General features: G+C 41.4%; 1 protein-coding gene across 1 annotated transcript in view; it reads right to left on the bottom strand.

Moving 5' to 3' along the window:
- The window catches only part of UBE2R2 (ubiquitin conjugating enzyme E2 R2), a 92490-nt gene that overhangs the window by 63588 nt on the left and 8459 nt on the right, over positions 1-20443 (bottom strand). The window lies entirely within an intron of this gene.

The raw sequence follows: 20443 nt of genomic DNA, 5'->3' as shown, positions 1-20443 counted from the left end.
GTCCCAAAGAGAGCCCCCATCTCAAAAAGCAGATTTGCAAGATCTGCATCAAAAATTGCCAATATTTTATGGCCTTAGAAGGAAGACTTCCACCACAAGGCATAATAAAGTGTCTGGAGGACATCCAAGTAAGTACCTGTTGATATGCATACATTAAGCTACACTTGAACGGTATCTTTTGAACAAAAAGATCCCAAGGAGAGATACAGACAAAGTGGAACATAGCAACTTTACAGAGCACAGCAACACTACGTATGTTTGACAGGATTCCAGATTCCAGTATCCGGATCTTCCTCATATGGAAAGACCAAGGAGTCAGATGTTGGGGAAATGACCTCAGGAGTATGTGAGCAATGGCATGTGCAGTGCTAACTGCTTGATGTTTACTGGGACACTGGATCCTCAAAAAAGTCAGTCTGCATTTGGATGAGGGATTTAGCATTTCATTTTGGATTCTTTTATCAGGATAGGGGAAGAGTAATCAGGTATCCCCAATGACGGGATTGAAAATCCTCTAGCTTTTATTATAAAAAAGAATTGTTCTGAGCAAAATCAGATACAGAAACGGCCCCTGCAGCCTAGATAATGGTATGTGCTGCAGTGTGTGTATCCCACAATCAATTATGTATTAGGCTTTGCAGCATATGTAATAGCCCATTATTTTACAGATGGAACAGAAGCACAAAAAACAAACTTACAAGGCAGTATGTCCAATTATACCTAAAGGTAAAACACAGTTCATTTGCTTTTCAACTGTGATTAGAGTTGATTTTAATACAGCTAGAGCAATAAAACAGATTAATGATCTTGTGAGTCTGCATCATTAGTTCATTATCCTGTACAGTTCAGTTGTTTAACACAAAAAAGCCACAACAGCAAGATTTTAGTTTGCAAATTAAACGTACTAGAAAGTCAGATTATTCAGCATTTGCCATAGGATGTTAAAACGGTTTAATGTTAAAATGAAGCCATTCTTTATTAAGTCAGGACTGCATCTAAAAAAACCTAAATACAGCAAATTAATAAAGGCATTTTTGTATATTCTTAGATGTTCACCAATGAAATTATGAAGCCAGACACATGAACTATGCTTTAAAGTTACTGAAAAATTAAGAGGGACACTAGAGCTTTGCTACACGGCCAGATTTTAGATAAGGAACTTAACCATTTCAGATTAGGTGAAAAAGGGAAGGTAAAAGGAAATAGCAGTGTGCACCATTCGATTACTAGAGAATCTGTGCTGGTGGATATCATACCCATGAATCCTTATTCACACCAGTACATATTATTGGTAGACCTTTCGGTTACAGGTAAGTAGCAGTTAAGAACCAAGGAATTCTGCACCCTCTAGCCAAGGCAGTTTCCAGAAATAAAACTTATATGTAAACAAATATAATCCACAACAGGAGTCTATCACCAAGACAGGGGGAAAAAAATGTACAAGGTAAGTATTTAGGGGGGAGAGATAGCTCAGTAGTTTGAGCATTGGCCTGCTAAACCCAGGGTTGTAAGTTCAATCCTTGAGGGGGCCACTTAGGGATGTGGGGCAAAATCAGTACTTGGTCCTGCTAGTGAAGGCAGGGAGCTGGACTCTATGACCTTTCAAGGTCCCTTCCAGTTCTAGAAGATGGGATATCTCCATTAAATTAATTTAATGATTTGTATTCTATCTGTCCACACTGGTAGAAACACTTAAGATTAGAAAAGAATACAAAATCCTGCAGCATATCTTTGCCTTTAAATGGCCATGCTCAGAACACTAGCTAGCTAGCACTGTGTTTGGGAAGAGAGGAAACAGCAGATAAAACAAATGTGGGGGTCTTCTGCTAGGCTTTAAACAGAGCAATTCCATAATAAAAGTCATCTTTTGTAATGACTTCTAACTAACAGCTATCGAGTAAAACTGAACCCTGGTCACTTTGCCCTGGGGGCCCTCTACCATTTTGTACCAACAAGAAAAGAATTTCTCCTTCCTTTTTATAATTTAAGGGGGAAAAAGATTGAAAAGTCCCACTGGTCTCAGTGTGGGCATTTCTCAAGTCTACAGGAAAAAAGTATGAGTGTTCAGAGTTTACAGATGCCCAAAGGAAGACGAGGAAGCCATTCGCTGGAGACTTTTGAGTAACAGGCAGGCCATCTAATGTATATGATGATGTGCTTCAAGAAATGGGAGGACAAAAAGTAAAAATTCTAGGGCCAGAAGGTGAGACACAAGGCTTCTTGGAAGTTTGGAGACACCTATAAAGCAGGTCATGGCATTACACAACCAGGAAGGTTTGACATCCACCTGCCATGGAGTGTGGGGGGACACAAGGCCCTGCACCCCCGGCTTCCTGTGATTCACCATGACACTCAGCCAGCCAGCAAAGGTTTATTTAGACGACAGGAACACGGCCCAATACAGGTCTTGCAAGAACAGACAACTGGGCCCCCTTAGTTTGGTCCATCTAGGGGTCCCAAGGGCACCACAGACCCATTGGGGCGGGGGGGGGGGGGCAGAGCCCCATCTGGGCTCCTCTCCATTACACCAGCCAGCTCCTCAAACTCTAACTCTCTCCAGCATCTCTCACCCAGCCTCTCCCAGTCTCCTCCACCAGCCTTTGTCCAGTTTCCTGGGCAAAGGTGTCACCTGGCTCCAACCCCCTTCCTGGGTTCTCATGTTATGTGCTCAGGTATCTTCCCTCAAGCCGAACTCCCCTGCAACCTTCCCAGGCCAACACTCCCCACTCAGCATTCAAAGACCACATTAACAACAGTCCCAGTTCGTCACACCACCTCATAATAAATGTTGTAGTTCAAAATTTTGGTGATTTCAGCACTAAATATCAACAAATTTAAAACTGATCTTAGGAAACAAGCAATTCATAAGCAACCTCTGGAAATAACTGCTAAGCAATATCAAGGCCAAAAGCTTAGCAGGATTCAAAAAAGGATTAGACATTTATATGGATAATAAGAACATCCACAATTACATCAGCTAGGATAAAAGTTTATAAAAAGGATTAAAGGGATACCAACTCTCAGGCTTCAGGACACATGTCAGCAACTAACTGCAGTGCCATATCAGTCTTAGGAAACCTTCATGATTGGAATGGTGCATTGGAAGCTAATTAAAAGTTTTAGAACAATGGGATAAACAATTTACTAAGGGCTAGCATACAAAAACTTAATTCAATCAGCTCAAGTCAGTTCCCTTTAACTAAAATAACTAAATAGGTTTAAAAAAAGTGTGTGGGGACAGTTATTTCAGAATAAAAGTGGCTCAAAGTCAACTAACTTTGCCTAAAATCAACTAACCACTTTCATTCACTGACTTGCAGCAAAACAACTAAACAGGCTTAAAGGTAATACCTTGTTATTTCAGTGCAATTGTGTGTGTGTAGACCAGCCCTAAATCTGACTGTACTACAACGCAACGTGACATTTTTAGGATTCAAGGGAGCACTGAAGTGCTCCCGTCAGTGACTAAGTGTCATTTGGGGCTTGTTTAGACTAGACTTTTAAAGGTTCATCTTTAGAAACCTTGGAGGTTCAACCTCACTCTTTCTACATGGTTTAAAAACGTATTAGCTAAAATGTTCTTAAAATGTACCCTCTACCCACCTCGTCAGTAATTTCACTGAGGTCAGGATGTTCTTTTGTTAATGAATAAGAAGTCGGATTTATAATTGTTGTTCAGCACCCTGTGTGCTTTTGCAAGGGGTGCTTTATAAAAAAAGATCATTTAAAGACGACCTTAGTCACTGGAAGCACTAAGGTTCACCAAGCAGCAGCGTTCCCTCTAATTTTGTTATGTGCGGAATGAATTTTGTTATGTGCACCGATATGAAAGTGATGTGGGACACATCACCTCCATATTGTTACACTACAAAATTCATGTGGCGGGGTGGGGCTGAGGGGTTTGAAGTGTAGGAGGGGACTTAGGGCTGGGGCAGAGGATTGGGGTGCAGGAGGGTAAGAGCTCCAGCTGGGGGTGTGGGCTCTGGGATAGGGATAGGATGAGGGGTTTGGGGTGCGGGCTATCCTGGGGCTAGAGTGGGAAAAGGACTTTTGCCCCCCCGACCCTCTCCCCCGACTGCAGCAGGGTGGGGCTGGGGAAGAGGCATCTCTCCCCGCCACAGCCCTGAGTGCCTGCACGGCGCTTAACAGGCTGCTGCACAGCCATGCAGCTTAGAGGGAACTTAACCAAGCAGAATGAAGGGTTTGTTAATATTGCGATCAAATCTCGTTTCAGAAAAATGTAACCACTTAGGTCCGACACTTAGGAGTATGTGCACTCATCCCACATGCAAGGTGTTTTAGGGACATTTAAAGCATGGGTTAGCCATCTTTTTAAAATACTTGGTAAGCTGCTAAAGAGCAGCAGAAACCTCTTCACAGCTACATAAAGCCGCTTAAATTTGACGTTAGACCCATGAAGTAAAGCGGGCCCTTTTGGAATTGTGATAAAGGAATTTTAATCATCAAATGTAGTGCCAGCTGAAATATCAGTTTCTGAAAAGAGCATTAGTAAGAGCATGGAATACTCTAGTGCACAGAGTCAGCAAGATCTGGAATACCAAGGTTCACATTGCTCCAGAGGCCAGTGTCAACTATGCCATGTTTTTTGTACCTCTTTTCACCATTTTAATAGAAAGCACAAGAAAGATACCAAAGAAAAATTCAAAACAAGATTACTGGACTAACTGAATCTGAACAGGTCACTCTACTATCAATAGAAGGTAAGCTTTACATGTTCATGTCCAGGCCGTCTACTAAGAATTGTAACTAAAAGCCTGCAAAAACATTAAGAACTCTCGTAACCCTGAGGCAGCACGATCCAAACAGGCAGAGCACAAGCTCAAGTCAGAACATCTGAGTTATATTCCTAGACCAGCCACTATCTCACTGTTCAATTTTAGGCATTTATTGAAATTTTTACCCAATATATGATTTACACATCTTATTTTAGATGTGACTTTTGAAAATGGGTCTTTGGCACTTTTACTGTAGGGCCTAATTTTCACACTTACTGAGCACTCATATATTCAACTGAAGTCCATGGCAGCAGCAGATTCTCAGTTCCCCTGGGAAAAAAAAATAGTTTCTTAATGCCTCTGCATCGGCAAGACCTTCTTTAATTATTTGTGTTATCATAGCAACTGGGAGTCTGAGTCATGTACCAGGATGCAACTGTGATAGGCACTGTACAAACACAGGACAAAAAGATGGCCCCTGCCCTAAAGAGCTTACAACCCAAACGTAAGACAAGAGACTGACTGATACAGACAGACCGATGGGAGAATACAAGGAAACAATGAGACAACAGTGGTCAGCATAACACGCAGTGGTCTCTGCCCACCAACAGCCTAACCAGTGTCAAGTCTTTTGTAGGCCTCATAGCAAAGGGAGAGTTTTGAGGAGGGACTCAAAGGTTAACAATGAGGTAACTTTGCTGATATTTACTGGGATCTCCTCCCAAGCACGTGGGGCAGACATATGAGAAAGCACGAAGTTTAACATGTGAGGAGCGGGGGCTGCCATCACAGCTGATCAGAGGCAAGCACCAATAGCTCAACAGCAAATGAGAGATATGGTGGGGATTGACTATAAAGGGCCTTGAAAGTTAATAAAAGCAGCTTTGTGAATTGTTGTGACAACTGGGCCTACAAATGTACCTGAGTTGTGAGCTCAACTGTAAGAAGTATGTAAAAAGTTTAGAAGATGTCATAATAACCTGTAACAAATGTTGACTGGAAAAGGGAGGTAAAAACTGAATTAGTCTTGTCTAAACAGAAGAGATCTAATCGATATGATTCAAGGACTGTGTTGAAGTTAAAACCAACAGATGTGGAGCCAAACGTTAGAGCCAAAATTGGTATCATATTAAGCCTGTTTGGTAGATAAAGTGAGGGCATGGACTATTAAAGATCCAAAAGGGAGTGGTGGGTAGAAAAATATTGTGGGGGAAAAGAACAAATAAAAAAAATAGATGAAAATATAGACAAAGGCTACTGGACCAAGCTCCACCACCATTATGGCTGTCCCTCACAGGTTTCTTGGAACCATGGGCCTTCATCATCCTGATCTTAAGAGATGTCCTGACCAGAACAGGCCAAAGAGAGAGGGACCTAGATGATATTGTCACCCCTACCAGTTCCTGATGAATCCCAATCTTCTAGTGTGACACTTACCTTCTCTCATAACACCTAAGACTCTCAAACTGAGTTTTTCATTCTAAAGATGGTTTACAGCTAAAGGGAAAAGGGAGAAGGGGATGTTACGGCTTTCATTTTAGCATTTCATAATTTATATTTCAAATGCTTTAACTGCTTTTCCTTTTCTGCATTTTTAGTAAAAAGGTTAAAAAGATTTTTAATGGTGTTTGTGCCATGGTGCCAGGCTTAGGTATCTGTATAACAATCCCCGGACCTTGCTGAACACGGTTTAACATTAAATAGAGATTGGGTTATGTTAACACCATTAGCCCTTTTAATCCATTTCAATTAATAGAGTGCTTTGAGATCTATGGATGAAAGTTACAGTACATACCAAGAATTGAGTTAGGAAAGCTTATCCAAAACATACTAGCCTAAGGAATAAACTTCCTAGCCAGAATGAAAAGTTTTGTATTGCTATTCATCTTCCCACAAAAATAGACTTTGGAAGAAAACACTGCATTATCTTCACAGCCATAAGGATTACATATGTAGCCCTTTTTTTTAATTTTAAATGGAAGCTTCAGTAATGCTTTGAGTTCTTTCCAAGTATTTATTGTTACCCATAGACTTGCTGATGTTGCTAGTGCAGATCATGCAACATTTTAACCACCATGTCATCTAGTTCTGCTTAGAGCAGGTCTAGATGACATTTTTAACAATGTCTTCAGCACTCTGTATGAACTAGAGTGTTCAAATTGCTACCACCCACGGAGCTGCACCATAGAAGTGCTGGTGGGAAATTAAGAACAAGTTGAATTCAGAAGATGCCTCAGACAAATCCTTAACACTAGTAAAGTAACGAGGCAGCTTTTAAACAGATGCTAGCATTTACACAAAGCTATTTTATTGAACTAGGAACAGAGATGTCATTTTCCTAATAGATTTTGAACCTACCACCTACTTTTGCCCACAGCTATATTTCCATGGAATGCTCTTTCACAGCTGAAAGTGCACTAGAAAAATCCCTGATTCCATCTGAATACAGAGCTTAACCATTACAACTCACCCACCACTATTTCTCTTGTACAAATACAGGTTCAGATACTGACTACCAGCAGCAGATCAGAGATTCAGAAAGTTTATGACTAGCCTTCTGTAATTTTCTTCTGCCAAGAAATGAACACCTGGTGTTGCTTAACATGAAGTGGTGCCTTTACAAACAGGTCACAGCTGGCAGTTACAAATACATCCTTATGGCAAAAAGACAAGCTATTAGTTCAAACTTCATTTAGTTTATTCAGATGTCAAGTTTTTGTTGCCAATGCACATAAATTAATTAAATGTTTCACAAGGAAAAAGGCAGAAGATTAAAACCAAGTTATGGATTCATGATAAAGTTTGTTATTGTTTTACTGTCTACAGCATGAAAGATGACAAAAGGTATATGCATTTACAGCGATTAAACTACAGTAAGAATGTTAAGGTAGTAAAGTCAAGCACTCAAAAGCTGAAAAAATGCTTGATGCCTGGTCCACCTTAATTCAGTTCCATTGTGCGTATTCATTCTAATAGACTGTAATTACATGATCACATACTCCTCCCCCAAGCCAAGTCCCCCAGACTCCTGCCTCATTCAGTGCACAGGATGGACTCCTTCATTCACAACTGATTGATTCCCAGAGTACAGTCCATCCTGTGCACTGATGGAATGAACCCCTCCCTACTCGCACGGTCTCAGAGCCCAGGCTCCAGCCTGGGCTGAATGCATACACTGCAATTTTAGAGCCCCAAAGCCTGAGTCGGCTGACTTGGGCCAGCTGTGGGTTTTTCAATGCAGAATAGACATAGCCAAAGAGGTATCCAATCCCACACCATGTTTAAGAATCTACCATTTCTGTAGTAAACACCGAAGCAGCCATGGAAGCTCATTCTTTAATAATTTTTATAATGTTACCAAGAGAAATGTAAAATTATTTTCAATATCCATCAAAACATGTGACAGGCCAAGAAGACTCAGAAGTGAATATCCATGCACACACATTTTTACAAATGATGTTTGTTCTCTCAGAGTTCTATGGGTGGATATTTCCATAGTTACCTGCATATTTTTATCTTGAAAATATATTCAGCAGCTTATATATGGAAGTGTGGCTGCATAAAGGAGTTGAGTCTAGAACAGAGAATTATAACATTGTATCAGGGAACTCAAACAATTTTGTACTGTGAACCTTTATTGCGACAGAATGAAGCATCAAATGACAAGTTCGGAGACAGTAATAAGCACGTGTTCCTGCATTGTACCTATTAATACAAGCAAAAAATGGAAAAAACATTTTAATTTGATAGCATAGTTCTTAAACTCGCCATTGCAATCAGCCATTTTTCAGCCTAAAATAATAAGCATTAAGCCACTACATATGGTAATCAGTGTCTGTTTAAATTCACAGGAGTTTAAAACTTGGAAATACTAGCTACCTTACAACCAGGAAAAGAATTACCTGAAGGTCATCCATGCTGTAGTTTTCTATTTAAAACACTCTCTATGTAGAGACTGGTTTTCTGACCAAGTGTTTTAAACTCAATGGTATGGCATAGACTGGGAAATTACACTTGAACAAGCATAACATGCCTTCACGAAGTTCTGCTAATAGTAAACTATAACCAGCAATACTGTTCTAGCAATTTGTAACTTATCAGTTTATACAGAACCACCCTGTACAAAGCGCATACCTGACCTTGTGGTTACAGAATCTTTAAGTAGCAGTCGCATTTAGAAGACACACAGATCCCTCAAGCCCTACATGCCAAGGGCATACATACCAATCTTCTTCTATTAGGCACTCAGTTTCTGTACTTCCAGACGCCTTACTGAAAACTGGACTTCAACGCACAGGGAAAAAGGAAAGTCAACCTAGCTATAGCACAAGAGTTACCTGCAATATCTAAAAAATTGAGACACTTGACCCTCAAAGGGAGGTGTAGAAGGGAAAGGAAGTAGAAAATATAGTTCCACTAAAACCAGCGCAGGGCCCTCTGGCACATCCTCAAAAGTTGATGCCTAAGTGCAGCAACACCTGTTGCAGAGGCAGCCAACAAGGGACAGTTTTGCCTCCAGTGAAAGTTATTCTGGCCAAATCAGTCTTAAAAAACCCAGAACCCTGAACATGAACTTCATGCCTTTCTCCCTAAGATGTCTGAACTGCATAATATCCCCAGAGTAGGGGGCTCCTTCCCAGCTTAAGATTTCACTTATAATGAAGACAAACAGGCCTGGCTTAGGATGCTTGAAGATCTGAGTCTTCCTGTAGGGATGGTATAACGGATTGGCTTTCTGAGGAAAACAAGGTAGCGTAGACAGGGCAGTTCAAGAATTCTTTGATGGGTTTGGCAAACTCTTGACATCCTGAGTTACTATTGGAATGGAAAGTGAGTGATAACGGAGGATTGTTTAAGAACGTTTTACTAGATGCCCCAAATATAGAGAGACTTCTATAAGGTATTTGAATTGATACCACACAACATTTTGATTAAGAAAGGTTACAGGCCCCCTGCCTCAGGCTGAAGCCCTTGAGCTTCGACTGACCCTCCCTCCCCCCCACAGGACAGTGGTGCTCAGGCGTTGGCCTTCCCACCCAGGGTGGTGGGGCTTGGGTGGGCTCAGGCTTCAGTCCCCCCAGAGTCGTGTAGAAATTTGTCGTCCGAGGAGGGATGGCAGTACAATTAAGTTTGAGAACCCCTGCACTAGACCACACTGCATCCTATTGTTATAGTCACTAATTAGTTTCATAAGTTCAGTGTAGTGTCCTACATTATATTTCACAAAGGCGACGGACTTGTGGCTTCTGCATTTTTCCCCTGCCCTTGACCCAACCCACCTGTCTGTCTCTCACATGAATACCTTTATGCAGCCACCAAAACAACTCAAACAATGCACTGTGTTGGTTTTCCTTTCACACGACACAGGTGGTAACTGCAGACCATTCTAGATAGTGCATGCTCTGCAAACAACTAGCACAACAGATGAATTCTGGATTTTGTTGTCCCTTTCATCCAGTCTGACACCAAACTGAGACCATCACCATTCAGGAGAGTGGCTACAAAAGTTTTCTGTGTCATACTTTAATATTACTAAATAAGGGAGATCAGCACTACAGAAACTAGAAGAAAACATTGCAGCCGAAGAAGTGGGTATTCACCCACGAAAGCTCATGCTCCTATACGTTTGTTAGTCTATAAGGTGCCACGTGACTCTTTGCTGCTTTCACAGATCCAGACTAACACGGCTACCCCTTTGATACTAGAAGGAAAAAAAGGCATTGTCTGACATAAAAGCATCTGATACCTTCTGAAAGACATATGGTGTCCTTCTGCTGGAATGAAGCAGTTAGAGTTTCCCTTAATCCTTTAGTCCACCAAACTGACTGCTTCTAGACATTTGTTTTTAGGTTCAAAGAGTCATAAGAGTTCACCATGCAGCATGGTGTTAAAGTACATGTGTGGAGAGGACTTAGTGAATTACCAAGAACTGAAAAGACAAGGTTTCAACAAGCCAATAGCTATCTCTGCTAACTTCCACACCATCAGAGCTACAGGGCTACCATTACCCCTTGAATTAGTCTGCCAGTTCTACAGAGTTCCACAATCCTCCACATAGCCTAAAAATTCAAAGGTTGGGAGTATCAAGATACATCATGATTTCACAACACAAATAAAACACAGGAGCTAGACCTGGTAGAGTACTAAGCAGTTCTTCATGTCGAAGCAAGATTACATACAGTGCATTTTCCTAGTATGTTGTGCAATGTAGATACAGATGTGTCATACAACTTCCCTTAGGAGATCACTTCCAGTTAAATTATGTCAATGGTAGGATGGTTTTTGATATTCAAAGTTTTGCTTTGCTCAATTTTGTCCTATCTACTACATTAACTATGGCTACTCTTGTTGAGTGACAAGGTGGCTGGAAAAAGACACTGCCTCACCAACAGAAGTTGGTCCAGTAAGAGACAAGCTTTCGAGCCATACAGAGCTCTTCTTCAGGATCTGACATTGGTCCAGTAAGAGAGATTACCTCACCCTCCTTTTCTCTCTAAGGACTGAGAGGTACGACATGGAGAGATCATTTTGTGAAGTGGCACTTTAACAGCCTTTCCCAAACTGAATGGAAGTTCCCCGCATGCTCTCTGCCCCTCTAATGAGCCAACGTGGTCTCTTGGAAGTTAGTTTTAGACTAATGAAATGTAGTGTATCAAAGGCAATTGTTCATTGTACACAGTGTGTCTGTGTGCTCCAGAAGGACATGTACTATTGTTCTATAGTGGATGTGAGCAGGAGCAAATATAGCACCCTGCCCTGAAAGGGTTATTTTGAAGACTAGAACTATAGGTGCTCATCTACATACAGGGCACTCATTACATTTATGTTACCATACAATGTAAATACCATGGGGGTTTAAACAGCTGCAGCATTTAGACTGACCACTACTCTTAAAATAGAAGGATTTTTGCTTGACTTGAAACCGAGCCCCAATGCTCAACTTTGTTAAAAGTATAAAATACCAGTCACATTCAAATTGTGTAAGATCAATGTTCTTGGGCTGGAGAAGTCGTCAAGATGTATGGGTACCTCTAACGGAGGGATTGTGACTGCCATTTGGAACACTGATGTTCAACTTAGACATGTTAAAATTTGAGCTGCTCCTGGATGCCCACATAACAGCTGTAGCCAAGAGCAATAGTCTTGTGTTCCCTTCTTCCTGTATCGGTACCTAGTGAGAAGACCTCTTCAATGGGGACTTGCCACAGTAATCACAATTTTATGAGCTCAAGACTGATTGCTATTATCAGAGACCATTTAAACGGAAACTAGAGCAGAATATAGCAATTCAGTGTCCTTGTCTACACTGACATTTTTGACCGTATCCCACATTTTTCTGTACAAGCCCCAGTACAAGGGCTATTGTAGATATACACCAGTGCTCTGGGATCTGCATTGGCTATACAGAAGTTTCAGAGATGAACATTAGTTTTCACCTATAAACCTTTGAGTGGCTGGATCTTCATTTCCCTTGAGATTGCCTGCCTCCCAGCAGCAATACTGCCACTGTTGAGAGCAGAGGCAGCCGAGTTTGCACTTCCACAATACTAACTAGGGATTGCTGATAGCAAGGCAGTCTATTTTGGAACTTGTTCCACACCTTTCGTCTGCCAGAAGCTACATTCTAATCTTCCAAAGCACATAACACCACTCATCTTCCCACCCCTCAGTCTTTTAGCAAGAGGAGGATTTCAGGAGTGGAGGGGTTTATTACAGGTGTTATACATTTATTTTCTTCTTTTAAATGCAAGTGAGTTTATTTTTTTATTACTGTACTACGTAACTCTTGTATATTACATACATCATCTTTTGTGGGTGTGTATACAGTGCCTAGCACAATGAGGTCAGTGTCAATAACTGGGGTTCCTAGGCACTGATGCAATATTGATATAATAGTCCTGTATGTCAGTAAGCAGCTACTTTGATTTATAGCCACAAGAATTTAGGCCACTCTGCAAAATAATGGTTTCCCATTTTACACCTCCAATGTTCAAGCTTTGCCACATTCAGCCCAGTGGCCTGGGATTCATTAAATATACACAGGAGGGGCATCACACATATTTGGTCCATCAAAATGCATGAAAGGGAAAGTTTTGGGAGCCCTTACTTTAGGGCTGGCAGCACAAGAAAGAAAGAAGGCAAGTTTGCTAACTACAATCTAAGCTCTACCAAGTTGACATCAAAGATCCAAATTCAACTTGCTGCAATCATAACGCTCAAGCCTTTTTGGCTACAGTCACAGCCATATGTAACAGCATTTGTCTGTACCTGGTCTGAAGTCAATGAAATTTAAGGGGAAGGAGAATTATTTTTACAGCACCCACAAGATGCTTTAGATGAGAACTATCTTAAAATCATTATTACTGGTGGAAGACAATAATTAAGTGATCAATTTGAGATGAAGCTTTCAGCTCAGTCAACAATTAACGTCTCCATATGCAACAACATTTGAATGTTCACTAGCTTTTCCATACAAGAGAAAACATTAGAATGTGTGTACAAAAGTTCAAAGGCATTTGGATGCATCACAGGACCCTTATCAAACCACTTGACATCAAGAGTGAGGGTAAGTCTACACTTAAAGCACTACACCAGTGCAGCTGCACTGCTGTAATGTTTCAATAGAGTACACACTCTACACTGAGGGCATGGCTACATTTGCAGATGTAGAGTGCTTTCAGTTAAATCAGCATTCGTAGAGCACAGTAGGGAAAGGGCTGTAGTCTGTCCACACTGACAGCGCACTGGTGTGGCCACATTAGCAGCTCTTGCAACAGCCACAAAGAGCAGTGCATTGTGGTAGCTATCCCAGCATGCAAGTGGCTGCAACGTGCTTTTCGAATGGGGGGGTGGGGTGGAGTGTGACGGAGTGTGTTGTGGGGGGGAAGAAGAGAAGAGGAGGGGGGGGTTGGGTGCAGTTACATCAGTACAAAGGTGCCTTATACTAGTATAACTTATTCCCATGAAGGAAGGTGAATACTGGAATAAGCACCTTTATACAGATACTGTGTCTACACTAAAGGGGTTGTATTGCTGAAACTGCACCAGTATTGTCACAGTGGTATAACCTTTCTTTATAAGAGCCCCAAGGATGTAAAAAAGAATCACATTTCAGATATTTCTATAGTGACCATATCTAAAGAAATCTGATAGTGATGTGCCTTTGGCTCTAGAAGAGTCTCCCAAAGAAATAGCCTCCATTGCTTTGGAGTTTTAGAAATCAGATTAACAGAAAGTTTTCAATAGGGAACAAACCTACACTGGCACAGAAATACAGCAGGTTATTTAGTCGAAAGCCACATCTACACTAGCGAGCTTACAGAGGGAAAGAGCTCTCTCATCAACATAATAAAACCACTTCAACAAGCAGCGCCCGGGTAACACAGCGCTGTCCTCACTGGTGCTTCTGTTGGTGTAACTTATGTCTTTCAGAGGGGCGAGTTTTTTCCACACCCCTGAACAACATAAGTTACACCGACAAAAGTGGCAGTATAGTCATGGCCTACATGGTTAGCTGGAATGCCCCACTAAACGTGCATCTTGTACAGTATTCTTAGGCCATCTAGCAAAGAGTTTCATATTATGGAATCCCAGCCTTTTTCAAAGACCTTGGTGGGACTAGGGCATGAGGAAAACCCTGTATTTAAATTGTAATGAGCTCTTAAATACAGATAGCCCTCTTTACTTGGACAAATTTTACTTGCCTCTTGGAAGCATGCATCCACTATAATGGACTCAATTTTGTCCCCGAGAGGGGGGAATTAAAAAAAAAAAAAAAAAAAGGCAGCAAATTAAGGTTAACTGTTTAAGCCGTGTTTTTCTGTTTGCTCTGTTCCAAACCAGGTAAGATTCTAAAAGACACTGAACTATAGTTAGTACTGGAATTCAATTGGAGAGTCTGACACCCTGAGGAATCTGAGCTGCAGCCTATCTTCCTCATTGTTTATGGCAGCTACCATAAAAAAGGTCAGAAGAGTCAAGCCATTTAAGACACCCTCTATTTTCATTCTTTGTTTGTGGCACTTGAGGTCATTCACTGGATTTAAAAAAAAAAAAAAAAAAAAAAAAAAAAAACACCCACCCATGAAGCCTTCAGGTCAGATTCCTCAGGATCTCAAACTATTCTGTTAAACTATAGTGCCAATTATGTTTTTTTAAAAAGCCTTGAGTGTTTCAGACTTCCAAAAAAAAAAAAAAAAAAAAAGTTGTGTGCAGTTCACGTCTGGCAATACTAGAGATTTGAAAGATGTAGTCGTCTTGTATATTGATGTGTTTTGCTAATAAATCAAGTTACTGAGAGAAAGTGCTAGGGGCTAGTCTTGACTGCTAGTCTTTTAAATGGAGGTTACAGAATTCTACCACCACATAACTAGTTATCAACTCAGTGCACAGAGCAAAAATGAGTATTCTCTCAATCTACACCAGAGGGTCTCAACCTTTTTCTTTCTGAGGCCCCCCTCAACATGCTATAGAAACTCCACTGCCCACATTTGCCACAACTGTTTTTCTGCATATAAAAGCCAAGGCCAGCATTAGGGAGTAGCAAACTGGGCAACTGCCTGGGGCCCCATGACACAGGGGCCCCCGCAAAGCTACATTGGTCAGGCTTCAGCTTCAACCCTGGGCTTAAGACCATGCAATGGGGCTTCGGCTTTCTGCACTGGGCCCCAGCGAGTCTAATGCTAGCCCTGCTTTGCAGACCCCCAGAAGCCTGCATGTGGCCCCCCAGGGGGTCCCAGACCCCGGGTTGAGAACCATCAGTCTACACAGATGTAGCTAACATTCCTCTAACATTGCTTAATTTAGCTGGTATGTTAAGGTTGTAAAATGAAGCTCACAAAAGTCAGGAAATGCCACATAATCTTAACTGCCCATTTCTGTATCTGCATTTTTATGTATAGTTTTTAGTTACATGATCATTTGATATTTATACATACATGATCAATACCTCCTTCAGTACAGCTACTGGCATGCTGAGACTACTGTCTACCATGCTTACTTAACATGGTTTTCTTGTACTCCCAAATTTGTATCCATCTTTTAATTGTCCTAGACTAGAGGTTCTCAATCCGTGGCCCTTTGCATGCAGCTGTGGTCCATGTGATAACCTCAGGGCCATCCAGGTATTATATATATTGTGTGGATGTGGCCCACATAACAGAGCTCCATGTGAGACCCACAATGCTAAATAGGATGAAAGCCACGGGCAAGTTTCTGCACAGTAAAGCAGCTTTTTGTGCTCAAACTGCAGGTGTGTACACACTGCCAAGTGACTTCATGCGCAGAAATGCCTCAGTTGCAGTACTGCAAAAAAACCATCTCAGAGTCGTAAGGCTATTTGCACAGAGGCTCCAGTGCTGTATTGCCAATGTAGACACTTGATTGCTTTCTGTTCTGTAACTGGCCTCCAGAGCTGTCCCATAATGCCTCAAGTGACGGTTCTGCTCACTGTTTTGAACTCGGCTGCCCTGGAGACATGCACCCCTCCCCTTTCAAAGCACCATTTCTGACAGCTGTTGTGTGCTGTGCTGATCTGTTCCAGGACACAAAGCAAACCATTAATGTGGAACGCTCATGCTGTTGAACACAGAGGCATGGGTGCGATGGAGAGGGAGAGTTGTGCTGAGAGTCCAGGGAGGAAGGTGGGGACTGATGTCGGGGTTTCCTCCTCTCCCAGGACTGGTTGTTTCCTGCCACTGTCTAAACTTACAAGACAGCATGCTGACACTCTCTCCCCGCACTGCATACACACACAGTCCCTGTCACTCTCCCCCCTCACACACACTTCAGTTGAAAAGCAGTGGGCAATATAGTAGGATGCCCATGGAACAATGGGATTGGGAAACCTGCATCATGTTACACTGTGCCTGCCCCGTGAGGCATTGCAAACCCTTCCCAAATCCAACTGTGCAACTGGCAGCAGGATGCTAGCTACCACAATGCACTGCTATCTTTGCCATTGCAAGAGCTGCTAATATGGATGCTCTCCAGCGTCACAAGTGTGGACACGCAACAGCAGTTTAATAAGAGTGGTATAACTTATGGCGCAGAAACTTGCCAGTGTAGGCATACCCTTAGACTGTAAACTCTTGGGCGCAGAAACTGTTTGTGTTTGTACAGTACTTAGCACAATGGGGTCCTGGTCAAGGAGTAGCATGCTAGGCACTCTGGTAATACAAATATACAATGTATACTGTCCTCAAATGTAGTTACTAGTGTAGAGTTAAAGTAAATTCACTGAAGAATTGGGCCTTGCAGATCTTTGCCCTTTGGGTTTCTCATTCACGCATGCCATCATGTAAACGACATAAGGAACAGAAAGGGTACTATGGATAGCTTTAAATGACATGATCAGAGAGAGTATCAATGTATAACAAGTGGCAGAGTTTAGTTGGTGCGGCTAGAATAGTTTTGGCATTTCCTACCTTTGAGTACTTCATTTTGCAACCATATGCGCATGCAAATGTCATTACAACATTGGGAGATCTTTATGAAAAGTCAACCAGTTTTCACATGAATCTTGATAACTCAGCCAAATTGAGACATTTCTACTAATCCTCAGAAAAGAATATCTGGTCAAATGACTAGCCACCCATGCTAAAGTTTAAAAGTGCTAGAACTTTCAAGAGAGGTCACAATTCTTCCCACTGCTGTCTGTACTCAAAGATTATGCTAACTTCCTCAATTATCTTCAGGCAGACAGTTGAAAAGTTTCAGCCCAAATGGTGAAAAATGTATGAAGATAACAACTGAAGTCCCTACAGAATAGCAATGTACAGGTTACCTTAACTCTGGGACCATATCTATCAATCAGTACTTTCTCAGGATTCCAACTGTATCTAGTATCAGTGGAGCTTCACTAGTACTAGAACAGCAAGAATTGAGAAAATCCTGTACATAGGAACAGCCTACCTGTCACTATTCACTCCAGCTATAGCACACTGCAACACCACAAGCTTTAAAGCATTAATGATCAGCAGGCAATTCCAACCTTTCAGTAATGTACAGTATTTACATCCCTTTGTTCTGACCATTCTTTGCACACTAGGAGTATCACATGATCTGAGTAGGAAACAAAAATTGGAACTGCAAGACACCGAAATGTGGTTAGAGGGAGCAGCTTTGTAGAGGACAATTTAAGGCTTCCTTATCTACTGTGCATGAAGACCAACAGCACAATTCATCCACAGCACTGTGTAATATTTTACATTCATATTCTACCCATTAAATAATCCAACAGGCTGTAGACTAAATGGTTAAGAATTTGATCTTCTATTTGCTGAATTTTAAGCTTCCTGGAAAGTAGCCCACAATTTCAGATCTCTAAATATAGTGCTCTTTTCTACTCACTCTAAACTGTTAAGAATATTTATTCTATCTGACTCTGCCCAGAATGAAGACAAACATACCCACGTATTGAAAATTACATAGAACTCAAATCTAAGTCACCTGAAAGAAACCAAGACCCAGCAGTATAGGATTCTGAAGAACACTACATGATTAAGTTACAAGAATCAAGGGACAAATTCTGGACAATTGGAGAAATGGGCTGAGGTAAACAGGATGAAGTTTAACAAAGACAAATGCAAAGTGCTCCACTTAGGAAGGAAAAATCAATTTCACACATACAGAATGGGAAAAGACTGTCTAGGAAGGAGTACGGCAGAAAGGGATCTAGGGGTTATAGTGGACCACAAGCTAAATATGAGTCAACAGTGTGATGCTGTTGCAAAAAAAGCAAACATGATTCTGGGATGCATTAACAGGTGTGTTGTGAGCAAGACACGAGAAGTCATTCTTCCGCTCTACTCTGCTCTGGTTAGGCCTCAGCTGGAGTATTGTGTCCAGTTCTGGGCGCCGCATTTTAAAAAAGATGGAGAAATTGGAAAGGGTCCAAAGAAGAGCAACAAGAATGATTAAAGGTCTTGAGAACATGACCTATGAAGGAAGGCTGAAAGAACTGGGTTTGTTTAGTTTGGAAAAGAGAAGACTGAGAGGGGACATGATAGCAGTTTTCAGGTATCTAATAGGGTGTCATAAGGAGGAGGGAGAGAACTTGTTCACCTTAGCCTCTAAGGATAGAACCAGAAACAATGGGTTTAAACTGCAGCAAGGGAGGTCTAGGTTGGACATTAGGAAAAAGTTCCTAACTGTCAGGGTGGTTAAACACTGGAACAAATTGCCTAGGGAGGTTGTGGAATCTCCGTCTCTGGAGATATTTAAGAGTAGGTTAGATAAATGTCTATCAGGGATGGTCTAGACAGTATTTGGTCCTGCCATGCGGGCAGGGGACTGGACTCGATGACCTCTCGAGGTCCCTTCCAGTCCTATAATCTATGAATCTATGAAACAATGGCTCTAAGTTACTTAGCCTACTGATTACTCAAGACAGCCAAAGTCAAGTCACATTTTTTATTTACATTTACCAACCTTCTTGAAAAATACCTGGTGAAATAATGAACTGCCTTAAGAAAAAGTAGTCTTTAATTTTGCACATTGCCTGTTAGGTGTACCACTTCAGTCTTCCCCCAACACAAGTCACTGAAAATTGTAATGGCTTTTGCTGTACATCAAACAGAACTTTGGACTCTCTTGTCATGATGTTTTTGGCCAACATTCCTTAAAAATTCAATTAATCTGATTAACAATAAAATGTTTAGATTATGATTTCATACTTACATCACCATTAAAAACAGCTTTTACTCTGGTTCATGGTCAACACTCAAGTCAATTGTTAACTGGAAGATCCTATGTTCCAGGAAACATACTTGAAGATAGAAGGAATTGCTGTTAGAACTATTTGGGACCACCAGCCATAATTTGCTCTTTCAGCATTATCTGTGGAGATCTGTGAAACAGGATAGCTCCTCTACCAGAGAAACTGGATGACAGAGGGTTCAGATATTTCCAACCATTATCCTGGCTGGTTTAATACTTTGTTCCACCAAAAAAAGATTTTTACTATGCCGGTAACAGACAACAAGGAATGATCACACTGTGCTCACTCACTCCCGCCCGTCACCCCAGTCGGGGTATGGGCCGCCAACCACAGATCTCCAGAGTCCTTTATCCTGGGCCACTTGCTACTTTTAAGTGTGGAAGACCAAACATGCATGTCACAGCAACATCGTGGTCTTCCACATTGCCCTATTAATTGGTCAATGAAGAAAAGTGGTTGAGTGTCAGAGACAAAGCAGCAAGAAGTCAGCTAGCTTCAAATCCCAAGAAATTATACAAGATATTGGATGTAGTATTTCATTCATGAGGTTTTTCTGGAGCGGTGGAGAAAAACCACAGCAGGGGTCACAAACTGTTCGAAAAAAGAGACTGGAGACAAATACAGTAAGCAGTCAAAGAAAGTGTGAACAGGAGGCCTCAAGCTGAATAAGCGGTAAGGTTAACTGGTAGTGGCTCAAGAATATAAGCAGCCAACTGCTATCTAATATTAGCAAGCCAAAATCTTGAAGTGAATCAATGACGGGCAGCTTCTTTGAGAATAATATGCTAGTATAAAAGAGATTTAAAATGAAGCGCAGATAGATATATTGGGCACTAATGCCTGTTTGATAAGAGGATAGTACAAAGGAAAGTGCAGATACTAGCTTTCTCTAAGTGTTGTGAAGGAACACTGAATTCCTTGCTAGTTCAGTCATCAAGTGAAGTGGAAAACAAGCGTCTGAAGCTGTCACCATTGTTTGAATGTCCTT

This window comes from Malaclemys terrapin, chromosome 6, assembly GCF_027887155.1.
Source record: "Malaclemys terrapin pileata isolate rMalTer1 chromosome 6, rMalTer1.hap1, whole genome shotgun sequence".
NCBI classification, from domain to species: Eukaryota; Metazoa; Chordata; order Testudines; family Emydidae; genus Malaclemys; species Malaclemys terrapin.
The sequence above is the reverse complement of the archived record's forward strand: the minus strand, read 5'-3'. Positions and strand labels throughout refer to the sequence as shown.